Below are 21,783 nucleotides of genomic sequence, written 5' to 3'. Positions count from 1 at the left end.
TTAGCGCGCATGCTGCTAGGATGCCGGAAAACCGGCTAAAAGCTCGCAACCTAGATCAAGATTTGCGCAAAGAGATTTTTGCCGGCAAGAGTGCCTCTGCATCTGTTAGCATCGTGGAAAAGCCTAAGTATAGCAGCCCGGATAAAACTATAAAAGCTGCTAAGGCTGCAGTAGAGCTATGTGAGTCGCTTTCCGGAGAGGCTTTGGTAAAGCAGCAAGAGCGCGTCAGAGAGCTGCTGGAAACCATAGAGCAGCAAAATGCAGAGCAGCTGGCTAAGCTGAACAAGGCAGCGGCCTCAAAATCCGCGCGTTCAACAAAAAATGCCGGTAGCAAGTCCCATGGGCAGGCATCGTCCCCCCATCCGGATAGAAGGAGAGAAAAAGAGGTGAATGCGCAGCAGATGACTGTGTACGATCCGATTCTTGCCGGAAAGCAACAAGCCGGGCAACATGATGCCGGTAGAAAAAGCCAAGGGGCAGAGCGAGGCTACGCCAGAGGCTATGCCGGAAACAATCATGCCGGTAGATATGAGACCGGGCAAAACTATCGAGCTGCAAGAGCAGCGTACGACGAGGAGGAAATGGATCCCCCAAGGTACCGGCAGGCAAGGGCCGCGGTACCGGAATGTTACGATGAAGCCGATTCCACCAGACCGGCAGCATACCGGAACCCATTGGGAGAACGCTTGGGAGAGAGATACTTACCGGAACGGGATGCGAGGCACCGTCTGGATAGAGTGTACTTGTCAGAAATGATCGAGGAGGAAGGTCCTCCGGGTCCGAAGTGCTTTGGCCCAAGGATCATGAAAGAAAAACCACCAGTTCGCAACTTTATGTTGCCCCGTGACACAAAAACATATGATGGCACCACAAAGCCGGAAGATTGGCTCGCGGATTACGTGACCGCAGTATACGTTGCAGGCGGTGGAGGAACCGTAGCAGGAGGAGGAAACCGGCGTTGGGCCGTGAGAATCATACCATCGTTTTTGGTTGGACCGGCAAGAATCTGGCTAAACAACTTGCCGGCAGGAAGCATAAATGGCTGGCTGGATTTTGAGGAGGCCTTTGTGAGCAATTTCAGCAGCACCTATCAGAGGCCAAACAGGCCGCAGCAACTTGCTCTGTGTGTGCAACGTCCGAATGAAACAGACCGGGATTATCTGGCCCGGTGGAACACCACAAGGAACTCCTGTGAAGGGGTAATCGAGGCACAAGCCATTGCTTGGTTTAGCAGTGGATGCAGGAGAGGTTCACCGTTGTGGCAAAAGTTGCAGCGCAACATGCCGACAACGTTGGCAGAGATGATACGTGTGGCTGATAGCTACGCGTTGGGAGACCCAACGCAGCCGGCAGTGCAACCGGAGCCGGAGCAGCTGCGCCACGAACAACACCGGGACAACCGGAATAACAAAAGAAGGGAAGATTTTCCGGATCGAAGGTACGGTCCGCAGCAAGTTGCTGCTGTGCAGGAAAATTTCGAGGCCAGCGACAGCCAGAGGCAAAAAACCGGATCGCAGCCATGGGCAGGTCCTAAGAAGCAATGGGTGGAAAAGAAACCTTGGGTCCAGAAGAAGAATTGGCAAGAACCCGCAAAATACACCATGGAAGCTGCCATGGATCAACCTTGCCGGTGGCACACGCCGAATCCGGCACACCCGTCAAACCATCTGACCAAGGATTGCACCTGGACCAAGTACTTGATGCAAAAAGGAACAGTGAAAGATGCGCGGCCACCACAAGACATGCCGCAGCAGCAGCAACAGCTACCGCCACCACCACCACTTACCGGGGCAAACGCCTTACCGGTGCAGCCAAACCGGCAAAGCAGCATTTCAACAAGTTAACCGGGTGGAGCAAAACGATAACCAGCCACCTCCACCGGCACCTTTAGGCCGGAATGTTTACGAAGATCCGCATCTGTGCTGTGTTGTCTTTGTCACTGAGCCAACAGACCGGCAAAGTGTACACCGGCGCTCCATGGAGGTCAATGCTGTGATGCCGGCAGTTCCCAAGTACATGATGTGGTCCAATCAGGAAATTACCTGGTCATCCAAGGATCACCCAAAGATCATGCCGAATCCGGGTGGATATGCTCTTGTTGTGGACCCGATCATGAAAGGGCCGCAAACTCGAGTGAAGTTCAGCAAGGTGCTGATAGACAATGGCAGTAGCATCAACATCATGTACAAGCACACCATGCAAACGCTGGGCATAACAGAAAACATGCTTCAACCAACGCGCACAACGTTCCATGGGATCGTTCCTGGCTTGTCCTGTGCCCCGATAGGGAAAGTTCGGGTGGACGTGGCATTTGGAGGACGTGACAATTGCCGGGTGGAAACTCTGGAGTTTGAGGTGGTGGATCTAGACAGTCCCTACCATGCATTGCTGGGGAGACCGGCGTTGGCTGCTTTCATGGCCACCACTCATACGGCTTACCTCAAGATGAAGATGCCGGCACCTCGTGGGCCATTGACTGTGGTGGGAAACTATAAGATCTCACTGGAAACTGCATCTGCCGGATCGAACCTAGCGGAATCGCTGGTGATCGCGGAGGAAAAGAAAAGAATGCAAACAGCTGTTGCGCTGGCTCAATCCTCACAAATGAGCTTAGCGGCAATGAGTGAAAACATGGGCACACCGGCATTCAAGCCAACCAATGAAACAAAGAACATTGTGCTGGATCCGGCTTACCCAGAGCGCACCGTTCGTATCGGTGCCGGCCTTGACCAAGCATAGGAAAGCGCGCTCGTCAGCTTCCTCCGTGAGAATCGGAATATCTTTGCCTGGTCAACTGATGATTTGGTAGGTGTTCCGAGGGAGCTGGCTGAGCACTCTCTAAACGTCCGGAAAGATGCCAAGCCGGTGCGGCAACCACTGCGCCGGTTTGCTGAAGACAGAAGAAAGATCATAGGAGAAGAGGTAACCAAGCTGCTTGTGGCCGGATTCATTGTGGAGGTCACGCACACAGAGTGGCTGGCCAATCCGGTAATGGTTGAAAAGAAGAAAGATGAGAACCTGGAGGCCAAAGCTCCGAAGGTGTGGCGCATGTGCATCGACTACACCAACCTGAACAAGGCTTGCCCAAGAGATCCTTTTCCTTTGCCACGAATCGATCAAGTGATTGATTCAACTGCTGGGTGTGAGTTGTTGTCCTTCCTGGATGCCTATTCCGGTTTCCACCAAATTCCCTTGAAAAAGGAAGATCAAATAAAAACTGCGTTCATTACCCCGCACGGGGCTTATTGCTATGTCACTATGCCTTTTGGTTTGCGCAACGCTGGTGCAACGTACCAGCGCTGTATGCAAAAATGCTTGTTTGATCAAATTGGGAAAAACGTACAAGTCTATGTGGATGACATCGTGATAAAAACTAAGGTAAAGAACACCTTAATCGATGACATCCGGCAAACGTTCGATAACCTAAGACGGTTCCGGATGAAACTCAATCCGGCAAAATGCACCTTTGGTGTCCCTGCCGGCAAGCTGCTCGGTTTCCTGGTATCAAGCCGGGGCATAGAGGTTAATCCGGTAAAGATCCGAGCAATAGAAAGAATGGCTATCCCTCGAGAGTTAAAAGATGTGCAGAAGTTTACCGGAAGCTTGGCATCGCTGAGCCGGTTTGTAAGCAGATTGGGAGAAAAAGCTCTGCCACTCTATGCTCTCATGAAAAAATCCGACACGTTCGTCTGGACCCCTCAGGCAGACGCAGCGTTTAAAGAGCTAAAAACAATGCTAGCCACAGCACCTATACTGGCTTCACCTCTAGAAAGAGAGCCTATGCTGTTATACATAGCAGCAACAAACCGGGTTGTGAGTGTAGTGGTTGTGGTTGAAAGAGAAGAGGAAGAAAAACCGTCCAGAGGCCGGTATACTACTTGAGCGAGGTGCTCTCCCTATCAAAACAAAACTACCCTCACTTCCAAAAAATGACTTATGGCGTGTACATGGCCGCCACAAAACTCAAGCATTACTTTGAGGAGCACCCCATGAAGGTGGTAAGTGAAGCACCAATTTCCGACATCATGTGCAACAAAGACGCTGGCCGATTGCGAAATGGGCAATCCAGATATCACCATACGTGCCGGTGTATGAAAGAAGAGATGCCATAAAATCACAGGCTTTGGCTGATTTCCTTGTTGATTGGGCGGAGATGCGGTACAAACCGCCAGCATCGTAGGATAGAATACTGGAAGATGCACTTTGATGGATCCAAGCTCAAGGAAGGTCTAGGTGCCGGTGTGGTGCTCACTTCCCCAAAAGGAGATCACCTCCGGTATGTTTTACAAGTGCATTTCAGGGCATCAAACAATGTCGCTGAATATGAAGCTTTGATCCATGGGCTTAAGGTCGCAAAAGAAATCGGTGCACACCGGATCATTTGCTATGGAGATTCAGACCTTGTGGTACAGCAGTGTTCCGGAGATTGGGATGCAAAAGATGCCAACATGGCCTCGTACCGGTTTCACGTGCAAAAGATTGCCGGATTCTTCGAAGGGTGTGAGTTTCACCATGTGCCGCGAGCAGAAAATGAAGCCGCGGATGCTTTGTCCAAGTTGGGCTCATCTAGGCAAGAAATTCCTCCCGGAATAGCTTTGGCTCACCTAAGAGTGCCATCGATCAAGCCGAGCCCGGAATCAGAATCAATTTTTGTACCAGAGTCACACGTAGTACCCATGGATATCGATGAAGGGAACCCGGGGACTGCTCCGGCAAGCTCGGGGACTGCTCCGGTAGGCTCGGGGACTGCTGTACCCATACCGGAAGAAATGATGCTGGTGGATAGCATGGAAATAGATGCACCGGTGTTTCTGGTTCGAGAGATACCGTCATGGGTTAAACCTATTAAGGAATTCCTGATCAACGGCACCTTGCCGGCTGACGAAAATGAATCAAGGAGGATACAAAGAAGGTCCAAAGCTTACACGTTCATCAATGGTGAGGTGTACAAGAGAAGCGTTACCGGTGTCCTTCAAAGATGTGTGGAACCGGAGGAAGGAAAGGAAATGCTTGAGGAAATTCACCAAGGAGAATGTGGGCATCACGCTTCATCAAGGGCGCTGGTAGCAAAAGTTTTCCGGCATGGGTTCTATTGGCCCACTGCTTTGGAGAACGCTGAGGATTTGGTAAGAAAATGCAACGGCTGCCAGAGGTACGCCAAGCAAAACCATACCCCAGCATCCGGTTTAAAGACAATACCACTAACATGGCCATTTGCTGTTTGGTGCCTTGACATGGTTGGCCCATTCAAAACTGCAAGAAGCAGCATGACTCACATCTTGGTCATGGTGGATAAGTTCACCAAATGGCTAGAAGTAAAACCTATCGCAAAGTGTGATGGGCATACAGCGGTGAAATTCCTAAAAGATGTCATTTTGCGGTATGGATACCCGCACAGCATCATCACTGATAATGGAACCAACTTTGCTCAAGGTGAGTTCAAAAGGTTCTGTGAAGACAACAACATCCGGTTGGATTTGTGCTCAGTGGCACACCCACAAGGCAATGGCCAAGTGGAAAGAATGAATGCTTTGGTGCTTTCCGGTATCAAGCCTAGACTCATTGATGCGGTGGAAAAGTCACCGGGATGTTGGCTCGATGAGCTACCATCAGTACTGTGGAGTATAAGAACAACCCCAAACCGGTCTACCGGATACACTCCTTTCTTCATGGTTTATGGAGCAGAAGCGGTGATACCAACCGATATCATTCATGATTCACCAAGGGTACAGCTCTATACTGAGCAGGAGGTCAAAGAGGCCAGAGAAAACGATGTGGACTTGCTAGAAGAAGCAAGAGAGCTGGCTTTGGCAAGAACAGCCATTTACCAGCAAAACCTAAGACGCTATCATAACCGGAAGGTTAACCCAAGAGTTTTCCGGGAAGGAGATCTTGTACTTCGCCTGGTGCAGCGCACTGAAGGCCGGCATAAGCTCTTGCCACCATGGGAAGGTCCCTTCATTGTAAGCAAGGTGCTTCACAATGATGCATACTACTTGATCGATGCACAGGAGTGGAAGAAAGGAAAGGCGGACAGGTCCGGAGAGGAGAGCAAGCGTCCATGGAACGTAGCTCTGTTGCGCCCTTTCTACTCTTGAAGTGGTGGTGTAAGAAGTTCCTTTTTGTACCTTATATGCTATGAATAAAAGATGCCGGAACCTTGAATGAATCTCGGGGACTACCCCAACTTAAGTTGCATGTAACTTGTCTATTTTTTCAGTTTACCGGTTGCTTATTGAATGTTTTTTCTTTCCGGTTTAGTAGTGTGCTAAATCCTACCGGAGTCTTCGACTCTGCTGCTGTCCGCAAATCGGCTTCATGGCAAGCAAGATAAACCGGTAGGGGATAAGCACATGAACTACGAGAAGGGAGAGCAGGAAAGGACAATCCGGAAAGTTTAACTAACCCCGGTTAAACCGGTTTTTTGCAAAATTTCAAAGTTATTTCTAAGTTCAAGAAGATGCTTGTTTGGTGAAAGAACCTTGTGCTCATACGCCAAAGAACGCCCAGAGAAGGCAGGCAGAGCCAAGGCAAAAGAACCAAGTATGCATCAAAATTGGATGCGGAAACAATTGAGGAATCTTTGCAGTGCAGGATAAAGTTAAAACCAAAAGCAAATGTGCTAAAGCAAATTTAGAAATACTTAGCTACCGGTATAACTTACCGGCAGGAAATGTTGTAGCACAACCACAGGCAAACTTAAAGTCTTACATCATAGACCCCGGCATTCCGGGGCAGAATTTAACGAACATTGTTTCAAGGATAAGCAGGACCAACGAACAGATAGCAGGCAAACATTTCAAAGAGAGTAATCACGCAGCAGGGGCTTCCGGAGGAGCAGCACCGGCATCAGCGTCGTCCAGAAGCTCTTCTTCAGCTTCATCCTCCTCCTCGTCGAGATAGTCCGTGACGCCAGGAGGGGGAGGGATGAAGGTGCGCATGTCGGCATACTCCGCGATCCGGTACGCGCGGTCCTGCCGCTTAGCGGTAAGGATCGGGTCCAGATCCGTTTCTGCGCCTTCGCGCACGCCGGTAAGCGCATCCAGGTTGAGCTCCGGGTACCAGGAGCAGGCGACGCGGAGGGCGGAGTCCGCTCCAGCGCGGGCAGCAGAGCACTGCCACTCGCGGATCCTCTTGCCGGCACCCTTGAGGCGATCGCTGATAAGGGTGAAGGTGTCCGGCACCTCCTCGCCAGGCCACAAAGTCCTGTATAGCTGGGTAGCTACATCAGGGATGTCCGAAAGATTGCGGTCTATGCAGCGCATATGGGACACCCGCGCGTTAAGCGCGACCAGATGGTCCTTGGGCGTCCATGGCACGGTAAGATCCGCTTGGCCTTTGTCCTTGCGTTGCGCGTCGACCTTCTTGACGGCGTACCTCTGCGAGTCCGGAAAGAGGCCTATGCAAAGAAAGAAAAGTTTAAGGAAAAGAGTCCGGAAGAAAAAGAGACCGGAGAGAAAAGAATCCGGAAGAAGAGAGACCGGACGGAAAGATAGCGGAAAGAAAAATGGGGTTGAAGGAAAAAAGGCCCGTATGCAGTAGTCAAAGTGTAAAAGAAAACAACTTACGGAGGGCAAGAGTGTCGGTCTGCAGGATCAGCTGATCGCACTCCTTGTGCCCCTCCTCCAGCCGCGCGGCCTTCTCCTCGGCACCCTTCCGGGCCTTGGCCATCTCCTCCAGCTCTGCCCGCAACACCACAGTGGCATTGCAGGCATTCTCCAGAGCCTCGTCCAACTTGGCCGCTGCGGTCACTTCAGCGGCCTTGAGGGCCTTGGCGTGGTCAAGCCCCAGCTGAATCAGCTGAGACTTGAGCTCCTGGTAGCTGGTCTTGAGGGCGTTCAGCTCCTCCTGGTGCTGCCGGCTGAGCTCATCCTTCTCCCCTGTAACCGGAAAAATGAGTGTTAGCAAGGTTACACTAGTAAAACTGAAAAGAAACCAAGTTCAAAGGAGAAAGGAAAAAATAGTACGTTGGGCCTCGGCGAGCTGCTCTTTCAGAGCATCGATGGAAGCTTCCGGGATCACTGTTGAACAGAAATTGTAAATATCACAAGGAAAAAAGGTTTCCGGTAGCAAAGATGCCGGTGGAACAAAAACTTACCTTGGCACTTGTCATGTGCCTCAGCGAGCTCCCGGTGCTCCCACAAAAGCTCCTCGAAAAGGGCCTTCCGAGTGTCAGCGGTGACCTGTTCAAGAAAAAGAAGAAATGAGTTAAGTTTTGCGCTAAGAACAAAGTTCTTAACCCGAAACTCGGGGACTGGCAGTGCCGGTTTTGCGCGGTTTTAAGATAAGTTTTGCGCTAAGAACAAAGTTCTTAACCCGAAACTCGGGGACTGGCAGTGCCGGTTTTGCGCGGTTTTAAGATAAGTTTTGCGCTAAGAACAAAGTTCTTAACCCGAAACTCGGGGACTGGCAGTGCCAGTTTTGCGCGTTTCTAAGGTAAATTATGTGTTAAGAAGAAGAGGTTTAACCCGAAACTCGGGGACTGGCAGTGCCGGTTTCACGCTAAAATCTTAAGTTAAGTTTTGCGCTAAGAGCTGCGCTCTCACCACAAAACTCGGGGACTGGGAAGATAGACAAGAGAGAAACCGGCATGAAACTAAGGAAAAGATAAAACAGTGCCGGAAATGAAGAAACCGGCAAAGGTTGAAAGTTAGTAGAACATACCGTCAGATTGTTCGTGGAATCGTACCACGCGCTGTCAAGCTCTTTTACGGCAGCCCGGAGCCGCATGAAGTGCTCCTCAGAACACCGATCCCCGACAGGATCAGGTGCCGGCAGCCGGTCCTTGCCCATTCCGCGGGTCGCCGGAGTGATGTCCGCGGCATTCCACTTTTGAGCATAAGGCAGGAGGTGCCCCAGGTCCCGGCCTTGGCGCTGGAACTCCGTGATGCGGCCGAGGAGGCCGGTGGCCTTCATGCTGGCGCCTTTGGCAGCCTTGGACACGTGCAGCACCAAGGGCTGCTGGCCGCCCGAAGGGGCGCTGGAGGCCGTCGCCTTCCCCTTGATGAGCTTGGAAGGCTTGGGCGGCGGCGCGGTAGAGGAGGCCCCGGAGGTCTTGGCCGGCGGCGCGCCAGGAGCGGCCTTGGAGGGCTGGGCGCGAGGAGCCTCAGGCGGAGGCATGAGGATGGTGCGTGGAGAAGGGGGAGCGCTAGGAGCGTCACCCGTCTTGGAGCCTTCCGGCGCGGAAGATTCCGGCGCGAAAGTTGTCTTTTCGAGGACGGGAGGAGCAAAAGGCTCCGCCCGCCCGGCAGCTTCTTCTTCTCCGGCGCCGGTGTTGCTGGCGCCGGTGTCTTGGTGTTCCGGGAGGAAGGAAAGATCCTCCTCCGTGCGGTGATCTGACAGTGAAGGGGCCGCACGCCCCGAATTTGTTGTGCCCCCCGAAAGGGAGGCAGAGAAGTTGAGCGGCACCAGATGGTGCCGGGCTTGAACGAGGAGGAGGGGTTGAGGTCCTTGCGGATCCCTCAGAGCCCGATGGCCTTGGGCCAAGCTTGAGAGCGGGGCTGAGAAAAAGAGAAAAGACAAGTGGTTGAGAAAAAGCAACCGGAAAAGGAACTTAGCAAAAAAGGAGGCAAGCCGGAAAATGAAATTACCCGGAAGCGGTTGGCATCGCTTTGCGCCCGTAGCGGCGCACGCCCACTTCTTTCTCCCCCACGGGCTCCGTCCGGAAGCGCTTGGAGGGAGGAGCATGGCTGGAGCCGGCAGTAGATGCCGGCTGCTTGTTCTTCTGGCCCTGGGCCATGAGTTTGTCCACAAACTCAGTGCCGGCCTCGGCGCGCAGGGGCGGCACGCGCTCGTGGATCTGTGAGTTGGATATGGCTAAGAAGCAATTCGCAAGAAAGCGATAATGGCAAAGTATAAGAAGCCGGAAAAGAAAATACCTCGAGCACAACCAGCTCCTCGGGGTTTCCGGTGGGCTCCGGCGGGTCCCGGCCAAGGCGCGCAGCCGGGGTCTTCCCCATCTTCAGATCCTTCCAAAAGATGTAGGGATCCGGGTCGAAGGAGTCAAAGGCACGCTCGGAGAGGTCCTCGCGGCTCTGCCTGGATAGAGGGGAAGCGGTCCCCGGCCCGAAACAAGGTAAAAAGAAGGTTAGCAAAAGCGAGAAACTTACCGGCAAAGACAACCCCAAGTTGCGCAATCTCTTACTTCTTGGGTCGGACGGTTAGAGGAACTGAGGGAAGGAGGCCCCATTCCCAAGTAAAAGGCATAGCAGCTTTGACAAATCTGCTTAGCCTTGAGAACAACATCTTTCTTGCCGAGAGCACGGCCCGTGATCTTGGTAGGATCGTCGGGCCATACATCTCGCTCATCCTATGTGCGGCGCTTAAGAGGAAGCACCCGGCGCGATATGAAAGTCCGGATGACATCGTCGGGACAGATGTTGGTCTCCGTCTTCAAAGAGGCCAAGAAGCGCACTACCCGATTGGTTTTGGCATGTTCTGTCTTCGGGTTGTAGCTCCAGTTGGCTCTGCTGGGGGGCCCCTCTTGGTATGGAGGAAGATTGATGCGATCGGCGCGGCCGGTGTTCTTCACGTAGAAGAAAGTTCCTTGCCAGGTGCGGCAAGACTCGAGGCCGGAAAACTTAAGAAAAGTGCTCCCTTGGCGGGAGCCGACGATGCAGGAGCCGCACTGCACGGGCGGCTTGGGCTTAGGAATTTCCTTGCCCTGGACGGAGTTGATCCGCAAGTTGAAGAAGCGGGCAAACGTCTCACGAGTGGGACGAATGCCGATGTAAGCCTCCATGAAGGTGGCATAGCAAGAAAGATAGAAAATGGCGTTGCCAGGAAGGTGGTGAGGTTGGAGTTCGTAAAAATCTAGGAACTCCCGGAAAAAAGTAGAGGCAGGAAGGCCGAAGCCACGCTCAAAGTGAGCAAGAAAAACAACAAACTCGTCGTCTTCCGGATCCGGTTCGATCTCGTCATCCGGAATCCGACAGGAAACTCCTTCCGGAATCCTTCGAGACCGGTACAGCCAATCAATCTCGAACTCAGTAACGTTGGAGCCCATCCAGGCTCCGCGAGTGGGTGGGGAAGGCTCCTCGCCGGAAGATTGGCTGGAGCTGCTAGAGGCTTGGCCAGAGCTGCTGGCCTCTTGGCTACCGGAAGCTTGGCTAAAGCTACCGGATTCTAGGTTGCCGCCGGACTCTTGGGGGTTACCGGATTCCTGCTGGTTGCCGGAATCGGTTTCCATTGGATCTGAGGCCGTAGATTCACCGGGAGAAGGTCTACGGCGCTTAAGAGAAAGGGAAGAAGAGGATGCGGAGGAGGATTCCTCGTCGGACATCGCGAGGGTAGGTGGAGAAACAGAAATCCCAGACTCGAACCCCGCGTGAAGATCTACGAGTAAGAGGAAAACCAAAGAAAAAGGAGCAAATAAGAACACCAAAGGCTCAAGATCTGGAAAGCAAGCGAACGGCGAGTAAAGTGAAATTAGTACCAACCTTGAGCGGCGCGGTCGCTGGGGAAGGAGTTTGCTGGCGGTGAAGCGGGTCTGCAGCCGCCTGCGAGCACCGTCGACGGCGAGGCGGAGAAGCTCGCGAAGAAGCACAAATGCGGCGGACGCGAAGAAGTTGCTGCCGAAGGTCTCCGCACAGCGAAGTCCGGCGGCGGCACGGCGTGAGTTCGCCGGGCGCCGGAGCTTGAACGGGCGACGGCGGACGGAGAGCGGCGGAGGCGCAAAGGCGTGAAGCTCTGTGCGCGAAGGAGGAGAATGCGAAGAAGATGAAGAGGAACGGGCAGTTGCGTTTATATAAGAGAGAGAAAGTGGGTGTGGAACCGCTGGGCCGCGGCGGTTCGCCTCACGGCCCGCGACGGTTCGCGCCTTGGGCCACCACGTGGCGGAGGGATACACGCGCGAAAACGGAGGCCACACGGAGGCGCACGCGGGATCCCGAAGAGGTAGTGGGATCCGCTGCGGTGCATTAAATGCGTGCGCGGGAGTCGAAACGATGTGACAGCGGACACTGCCGCGTCAGTTACAGTGCGCATGTCACTGACAGGCGCGGGGCCCGATATATTCTCGACTTCGCCGAGGAAGGAGTAAAGACACATGGTGCCAGAAAAAAGAGGTGCCGGAACAAGCCTTGCAAAGAGAAGAAAAGGAACAAGGGTAAAGGTGCCGGAACTAAGCTCAAGACATGAGTAATTAAACCGGTATCTTAAAAAAGATGAAAACCTGGCATGGTCTGTAGGATAGAATCCTCCAGGCTATACCAGCTTCGGGGACTAATGTTGGGGGGATAACCCCCGGTATGCCAAAGGCATGCCAAACCGGATGGTTTAAGCCATCAAGATACCGGTTTAATGTTCTTACCGGAAGCCTAGTAGGAATCCGGGAGAGCAAGGCTAAGCCGGTATCCCCAAAGGGGTATGCCGGAACCCGGTATAGAAGATACCGGAAAGGAGAGCCTGTCGGCAGGACTGGTCAAAGATTCTCTTCAGAGCAAGAAGACAAGGATGAGCTAAGCAAAGTAACTTTATTCAGAGCCCTGGCGCCAAAGAGAGAGGTGACGTCCAAAGAAGCCGGAAGACGTCCGCTTCTATGATAAAAGAAGGCCCCGGTGTCATCTATGATTAAAGTAGCTTTGTACAGTAGCCTGTTAAAGTAGCTTTGTACAGTAACTCTGTAAAGTAGTTTGTCCAGTCAAAGATGCCATTAGGGTTTCTTGCAGTGTAAGCCACCCTCTCCCCTATATAAGGAGAGGGGGCAGCCCATCTTCACGGGCAAGTATGTACGCGTGTATGGAGGAAGGCAGAGCCTGTAACTTGTGTGAATCTATGAACATGGTGATCTAGAGGGAGTTCTTCCTTGTGTCTTTCTTCTTCAACCTCTGGCCTTGGCCAAGTTCTTGAGGAAACCATCCGGAATCTCTTCCCACCTGATCGCAAACCCTCCCCCGAATCCTCTTGCGTCCATTCGGCCCCAATCTAAGCCATCCTATGGCATCTGCTCGTTCACCACGACGACACCATATTACCATCCAATGCAAGAAAAGGTACAACTCTTATTACCTCTGCTGCTCTTGATTCACCATCTGTGATAAGTCAACTTGTTTCACCACCACAAGCTGCACATGCTGGTACTTCTGCTGAATCTGAAAATTCTTATAATTTTGATGATGCTTCTGCTGTGCTTGATGATAGTGGTTCATTAGGATCTTTTCTAGATGCTACAATTGCTAGGTCTAGACGAATTGAAAATACTGAAACTCCTAATGAAAATACTGCTACACCTGTTAATTCACCTGAGTCTGTTGAATACTCTAGTGATGATCCTGATGAAGATTATGTGGAACTTGATGATGATTTTATTGTTAAATGCAATGCTGCTACTGATGCAAGTAAAATTAAAAAGCTTCTTGCACAACATACTGTTAGATATAAATTGTCTCCTGATCCTAAATTTTCCACATCTCCTATAAACATTAAGGATAAGGATTATGATTTTTCTCTTGATTTATCTCATATAGCTATTGTTGAGAAAACACCATTTTGTGGTACTGAAAAAGAAAGTGTTGTAGAACACATGAATGAGCTTTCTACTTTGAGTAGCTTGTTTTCTGATGATATCAAGAAGCGTACTTATTTTGTTGCTAAATTTTTTCATTTCTCATTAAAGGATGATGCTAAAACTTGGTATAATAGTTTGCCTCCTGATTCTATTGATAGTCCGAGTGGTTTGCTTGATGTTTTCTTTCGGAAATACTTTCCTGCTAGTGCTCAACATATTGCTTTACAGAAAATTTATAGTTTTGACCAGGAAGATGGAGAGAAATTGCTTGAAGGTTGGGCGTGATTTTGTTCTCTTATCAGAGCTCGACCTGGACATGATCTGGAAAAGCATGATTTACTTGATATGTTTTATAGTGGACTAACCATTGAGTCTAGGGCATATTTGGATAGTTGTGCTGGTTGTGTTTTCAGGAAAAGAACTGTAGACGAAGCTGAAGAATTATTGGCTAAAATAGGCCGGAATCATGATGATTGGACTACACCTGAACCAGCCCCGACGCCGATATTGAAGAAGAAGGGTTTGATTAAATTAAATGATGAAGATATGAGGGAAGCCAAGAAATCTCTAAAGGAGAAAGGTATTAAATCTGAAGATGTGAAGAATTTACCTCCCATAGAAGATTTATGCAAGATAATTCCCTTTTCATCCATGATTGAGGTAAATTCTCTTCAACGCTTTACTAGGGAAGATATTCCGTATTCAAAACCTCCTGCTCAATGCTTAGATGAGTTTGATAATTATATTGTTAAGCAAGAAAATTTTAATATGAGAGTAGAGAATCATTTAATGGAAAATTCTCAAGCTATTAGTAATTTGCATGATATTGTGGAGAGAACCTCCAATGATGTTAAGATGCTTGTTAAACATTTTCATATGATTCAAACTCAAATTGATCAACTCACTAAAGTGCAAAATGACTTGTTAAAAAATAGTTCTAAAGAAAAACATGCTTATGAAGTAACAACTAGACGTGGTGTTTCTACTCAGGATCCTCTATATCCTGAAGGGCATCCCAAAAGAGTTGAACAAGATTCTCAATGAATTGAACCTAGTGCTCCTTCTAAGAAAAAGAAAAAGAAACAAAAAAATGTTGTAGAATCCTCTGAGCCTGTTAATGATCCTAGTAGTATTTCTATTTTTTATGCTGAAACTGAAAGTGGTTATGAACATGATAAAGATAATGATAAGAATGATGCTTCTGATAAAGAAGAGGTTGAAGATGAACCCGAAAAGCATGCTAAAAATAAAAAAGTATACTAAAGAAGACTTTATTGCTAAGAAACATGGTAATGAAGGGGAACCTTGGGTTCAAAAGCAAATGCCTTTTCCTGCTAAGAAACTAAAATCAAAAGAAGAAGAACACTATAATAAATTTTGTGATTGGATGAAACCTTTGTTCTTGCAAATCCCTTTGACTGATGCTATTAAATTGCCTCCTTATTCAAAGTATATGAAAGATATTGTCTCTAACAAAAGGAAAATTCCTAATGAGGAGATTTCCACTATGCTTGCTAATTACTCTTTCAATGGCAAAGTTCCAAAGAAGTTGGGCGACCCAGGTATACCGACTATTCCTTGTTCTATTAAGAATAATTATTTTAGAACTGCTCTATGTGATTTGGGAGCAGGTGTGTGTGTTATGCCTTTTTCTCTTTACAAGAGACTTTATTTAGATAAGTTGATACCAACTGATATATCTTTGCAATTGGCTGATAAATCTACTGCTATTCCTGTTGGTATATGTGAGGATGTTCCTGTTCAAGTTACTAATAACTGCTTGATATTAACTGATTTTGTTGTGTTGGAAATGCCTGAAGATGATAATATGTCTATTATTCTTGGGAGACCTTTTCTTAACACCGCAGGGGCTATTATTGATTGCAATAAAGGAAAAGTTACTTTCAATGTCGATGACAAAGAGCATACCGTTTATTTCCCCAAGAGGATTGATAAAGTATGTGGAGTTAATACAATTTCTAATGTGAGAACTATCAAGGTGGGAGCTATTGATTGTCCTATATATGAGCCTAAACAAGGATATCAAAATATTATGATTGGATCCATATCAATACAATACAAGGTAACATGATTGATTTGAGGTTTATTTCATCTTATGCCATGTAAAATTTATTTGGTGGCAAGACTTGATCAACCTTGTTAACAAATACATTTTATATGCATAGAGGAACTAAACAACATTTATTTCTTCCTCCACTTGTTTTACTTGCTGTAGAACTATTTGTTTTGCAAAGTTCTTTAGTTATTTAGAGATTTGAAAATCTTTTTCTACCCAGTAATAATAATTTTAATACCCAGAAATGTGCATTTTCAAAGTTTTCAAAAATTCACAAAAATTATACCGTTGGTCTTATTTTTCGAAGAGCCATCTGGGAGCACCTGGGGATGACCAGTGGGGCACCCCAGGGCTGCACCCCACCAGCCGGCGCGGCCAAGGAGGGGGGCGCGCCACCCTGTGGTGTGGGCCCCTCCTTTCCCCACTAACTCATCTCTTCCTCCCATTTCACCCTCTCTCCCGAAAAAACTCGTACCAACTTTCTCTCACACACGTTTTTTGCTCAAGAGCTCAGGATTTCTCGATCTCTTTGCTCTGCCCAGATTTCTGTCTGAAATTTGGCACATCTGCTCTCCGGTTGGTGACTCCTCCGATTATCCAAGTAGAATTTTGTTTGGTTGAGTATATCTTGAATATTTTGCTGCTGTAGGTGACATAGGCATCCCAAATGGGCCTGCCGAAGATAGTACCCGGGGTTTATTGAAGGCCCACTACCCGAAGAATAAGAAGATTCGGAAGCCCAAGATATATTTAAGGAAAGCTAGAGTTGTATTAGGAAGTGTTATTTGTAATCTTGCGGGATGAGTTAGAAACCTTCCCGGACTATGTAACTTGTGCTACACGAATCCCTCGGCTCCGCCTCCTATATAAGGGGGAGTCGAGGGACACAGAAATCATCGAATCATTGTTGACAAACCCTAGTTTTCATAATCGTCGAGTACTTTTCGGCTGAAACCTTCGAGATCTACTTGCCCTCTACTTCCAACTAAACCCTAGCCTACAATCCATAGGCATTGACAAGTTAATACCTTGTCAATTGGCGCCGTCTGTGGGAACTAGAGGCGTAAGGATCTGATCTCGATGGCACGTTCAAGATCTTCGACATCATCAACCGCAAGCAACGCAATGGATCGAGGTAAACAGATCGCTGCTGGTCTTGTCGATTTTGTTCCTCACCCACCCTCCCGTTTGGATGCATATGCGTATCTGGCGGAGCCTATGGAGATGACGTTCGGAAAGTTTCACTTTCGCGTCGAGAAGGAAGGATCGTATCGTGTCGAAATTCCGATTTCGTCGGGATCGTCGGCGGTCGATTCCGATTTTTCAAGTTATACATCGTCAACCGAATCAGGAGAAGAAGAAACTTCGTCGACACGCTACGTCAGCACCAGAGCAAGAGAGAAACTCGCCAAGATCTTCAGCGACATGTCGTTTGAGTCATCTGCGGACTCATATATAAGCGATGGCTCAAGCGATGTCGACAGTTACGACTTCATCGACAAATCTATCACAGTGGGCAAGGTCTTCATCAATCTCAACGATGATGTCACCAAACCCAACATAGATCTGAATACAAAATATCATCAGATTTATGCCATTGAAGATCAAGAGGAAACATCTGAGGCTTTCGACGACCTGGGAAATCCATACGTCGATCCCTCCAACTTGCGACAAGGCCTGGGCAATAAATACGTTGGGCCACAGCCGCGAGACAGAGTTCAACTTTCGCAAGCAGCGTGGGATAGAGCCGCGAGAGCTATGAACGGTTCAGAACCAATGGCCACCACAGCCACACCAGAGGAATTGCAAGCATATCAATATAGGCTCGCACGAGCTGCAAGAGAATTGGAAAAACAGACAGCTGAGTTAAACAGAAGAAAGGAGGCAGCTTCTGCATCTAGCAGGAGAAGGGCAGATCTAAGTCGACAATCTAGAACTTCGGGTGATAGCCACAGGGAGGCGCGGAACAGAGCAAGATCAAGGTTGCAACATATACCCGAAGCAGAAAGAGAGCACTTGGTCCAAAACCTCGACATGTCCTTTATGTCGATAGATACAAGAGGAAACATCATCCCTAAGACACCAGAGGCTGGGTATATGGCGACACATGCTTTTATCCTTGCATCTAAACCACCTCCAGGTGATCCAAGGGAAACACTATACAATATGGCGGTAGCAGGAGTTGGAGCTATGGGGACAGCGTTTGTATCAACGCCTCCCGAAGGAGCGGCAAGGCAAAATAGTCCACGACCTGCAGCAGCAACAGCGGCAGCACCTGAAGGACCAAGTGGAGCAAGAGACACGGCAGCACAAGCAAGGGTCGATAGAGCGCGGCAAAGCAGAAGGGAACATCGGCAATCCCCGGAGCTTAACGACGAAGATATGTGCGGCTTGCCATGTTTCACGAGGAGAGTCCGAAAAACTCGAGTCCCTTCAGGATTCAAGTTACCCGACAACTTCAAGAAATTCGACGGCCTTCAAGATCCAGAGGATTGGCTAGTTGATTATCTCGAGACAGTGAAACTCACAGGAGGAACCAGGGCAACAGCTATGCAAAGCATCCAGGTGCATTTGAGTGGAGCCGCACGATCTTGGATAAAGAAACTTACTCCAGGATCTATCGACAGCTGGGAAAGCTTCGAGGACGTGTTCGTCAAGAACTTTAGATCCACGTGCAAAAAACCTGCGTCGTTAGAGGAGTTGAGAGCATGTCGATAAAAGCCAGATGAGCCAATGAGAAAATATATCCAAAGGTGGAACATCATCAAAAACTCGGCAGAAAATATATCTGACGAGAGAGCAATAGATGCGTTTGTCGCAGGAATCAGGCGTGGAGATTTTGTCGAGGACTTGGGAAGGACCAATCCAAAGACAGTATCCGCGTTAATGGAAATAGCAAACAGATGGGCAGATGGAGAAGATGCTATCCACAACAAAAGGCACAGGTCGCCAGAGGAGGATCGTGGTCGAAATTATCAACCCAGGCGACGATTTCCTCTACAGTACCCGAACTATGACGCTCCAGGACAAATTTCGGCAGGTTTTCGGGCAAACACAGGAGGAAACAACAGAGATGACTACCAAAGAAGCAGTGAGCAGCGAGGCGATAACAGGGACGATTCTTGCAACAACAGGCAAAATAGCGGACCTAGGTTCCCGAGGCCTTTCGTTTGCCCCGAAGAAATGATGAATGGGCCGTGTCAGATGCACTTTTTCCTCGACAGCAACGGAAAAAGACAGTCAGGGCACCTGCAGAAAGACTGTCGCAATTTCCAGGCAATGCTAAGGTATGCAGAGAACGCTAACGCTCGGGCAGCACAGAGAAATCCTCGAGAACCCAGGAGCGAGATTCACCTGCCACCACCTCCCGCGATTACAGAAGACAATCGACATCAGCTCAGAATAGCGGCAGCACCTCCACCACCACCTTATGTTGATCCCAACTCTAACGGAGCAGTGTCGATGATTCAGAAGGGAAGGCCATCCAATAGAGCTCAGAAAGTAATCTCACGATAGGTGTTTATGGCAGAAAAAATGCCTCCACCAACTGTCGAGTATCTTAATTGGTCAGGGCAAGATATTGGCTTCACCATAGCAGATCACCCGCAACAAGTTCCTCGACCAGGGCAGTCAGCACTTATTTTACCAAATAGCTATTGCGGGATTCGATGTCTCTCGAGTGTTCATAGACGGCGGCAGCAGCTTAAACCTTATGTATGCAGATACATTGAGGAAGATGAACATATCCCTAGCAAACTTGAAGCCAACAGACACAAGGTTCCACGGTATCACACCGGAGAAACCAAGTTACCCATTGGGGAAGATCAATCTCGACGTTCAGTTTGGAACCCGAGAAAATTATAGAATCGAGAGGCTGGAATTTGAAGTCGTGGATTTTCCGTCACAATACCATGCTTTGTTGGGACGACCAGCATATGCTAGATTTATGGCGGTACCACATTATACATACCTGTTATGGAGGTTGCCTGGACCAAAGGGACCAATCACGGTCAAAGGAAGCTTCGCCTTAGCCGATAAGTGCGATAAGGATTTTCACCGGATATCAGAAACTTTCGGGATGCAAGCTGAGTATCTGGCGTCAAGGAGTATGACTGACTATGACGTGCTGCCAGACGTTGGAAGGCCAAACAAAGAATCAACTTTCAACACCGAGAAAAATTCTAAGGAGGTGCAGATTCACCCGACAGACCCAAAAAAGACGACGTCCATCGCAAACGACATGGACCTCGCATAGGAAAGCGCGCTCGTCGAGTTCCTCCGTGAGAACTGGAAAATCTTCGCATGGTGTCCAGCTGACATGCCAGGAGTACCCAGGGAACTTGCCGAGCACCACCTAAACTTGGATCCATTAGCGAGACCAATCAAACAACCTCTGCGGCATTTTTCGGAACCAAACCGAAAAGCTATGCTATCAGAAGTAAATCGACTTAAGTAAGCTGGTTTTATCAAAGAGATATCTACAGAAGCCACATGGGTAGCTAACCCAGTGATGGTGCCGAAGAAACACACGACAGTCCTTCGCATGTGCGTCGACTTTACGTGTCTCAATAAGCATTGTCCTAAGGATCACTTTCCCCTCCCAAGGATCGATCAAATCATCGACTCCACGGCAGGATGTGAATGTCTTTCCTTCTTGGATGCATACTCTGGTTATAATCAGATCAGACTAAAAGAAGATGATGAGGCCAAAACAGCGTTCATAACACCTTACGGCGTGTTCTGCTACAGAACAATGTCTTTCGGTTTAAAAAACGCGGGAGCAACATATCAGAGGATGATGCAGAAGTGTTTGGCGACACAGATTGGGAAAAACGTGCAAGTATACATCGACGATGTCGTCATAACGTCAAAAAAGGGGGCAACACTGATCGAGGATCTCAAGGAAACCTTTGACAACCTCAACAAATTCTGCCTCAAGCTGAACCCGACGAAGTGTTCCTTTGGCGTCCCAGCAGGAGAACTTCTGGGGTTTCTAGTCTCAGCAAGAGGGATTGAAGCAAATCCCGACAAAATACAAGCTATCATAACAATGAGGAAGCCAACAAAGTTAAAAGAAATACAGCAGTTAACTGGGCGAGTCGCAGCTTTGAGCAGATTCGTAGCCAGGCTGGGAGAAAAAGCGCTACCATTTTACGCTCTGATAAAGCAAGGAGATAAATTCCAGTGGAACGAAGAGGCCGACAGAGCTTTCGAGGATTTGAAACGCACAATCTCGACACCACCAATTTTAGTGGCGCCGAAGGAAAAGGAACCGCTCCTGCTGTATATTGCAGCCACGCCCCAAGTGGTTAGCACGGTGTTAGTCGTTGAAAGAGAAGAGGAAGGAAAACTCCATGGAGTGCAAAGGCCAGTATATTTCATCAGTGAAGTGCTGTCGCCTTCAAAACAGCGGTACCCGCAGTACCAAAAGCTAGCATATGGAGTAATTGCAACGGCAAGGAAGTTGCGCCACTATTTTTTGGCACACCCGATAATAGTAGTCAATGAAGCACCTCTCTCAAATATACTGAACAAACCAGAAGCTACAGGGCGTGTCTCCCTTTGGGGAATAGAACTTTCCCCTCGGGACATCACGTATGAAAAAAGAAAAGCAATCAAGTCGCAAGTTCTGCCAGATTTCATTGCAGAGTGGATGGAGCTGCAAAACACGGGACCTCCAGATTTGTCGAGAACTTGGACCATGAACTTCGATGGGTCCAAAAGGGTAGAAGGAGCTGGCGCAGGAGTAGTACTTATATCACCCGAAGGCGACAAGTTGAAATACGTCCTTCGGATGACGTTCCCTAACGCATCTAACAATGAAGCGGAGTATGAAGCCCTCATACACGGGATGAAGATGGCGAAAACTTGCGGTGCAACTCGACTAGAAATCTTTGGCGACTCACAATTGGTGGCTCAGCAAGTTATGAACCAATGTGACGCAGTCAATGATAGCATGATGGCATACAAGGAGGTGTACAATGAGCTCGAGAAGCTGTTTGATGGATGCGAAGTAAACCACATCAGCCGACTGAGCAATGATGAAGCCGACGTTCTCGCAAACATCGGGTCGCAGTGCCTCCCAATCCCGCCAGGAGTATTTTGGGAAGAAATAGCGGAAAGATCCACGAAGCCAAAAAAAGGTGCAGAAAAAAGCAAAAGAAGAGAAAACTTCAGCACCCCTTAAAGAAACCACGGA

Source organism: Lolium perenne, chromosome 6 (genome assembly GCF_019359855.2).
Source record: "Lolium perenne isolate Kyuss_39 chromosome 6, Kyuss_2.0, whole genome shotgun sequence".
Lineage (NCBI taxonomy): Eukaryota > Viridiplantae > Streptophyta > Magnoliopsida > Poales > Poaceae > Lolium > Lolium perenne.
Note: the sequence above shows the minus strand (reverse complement) of the source record.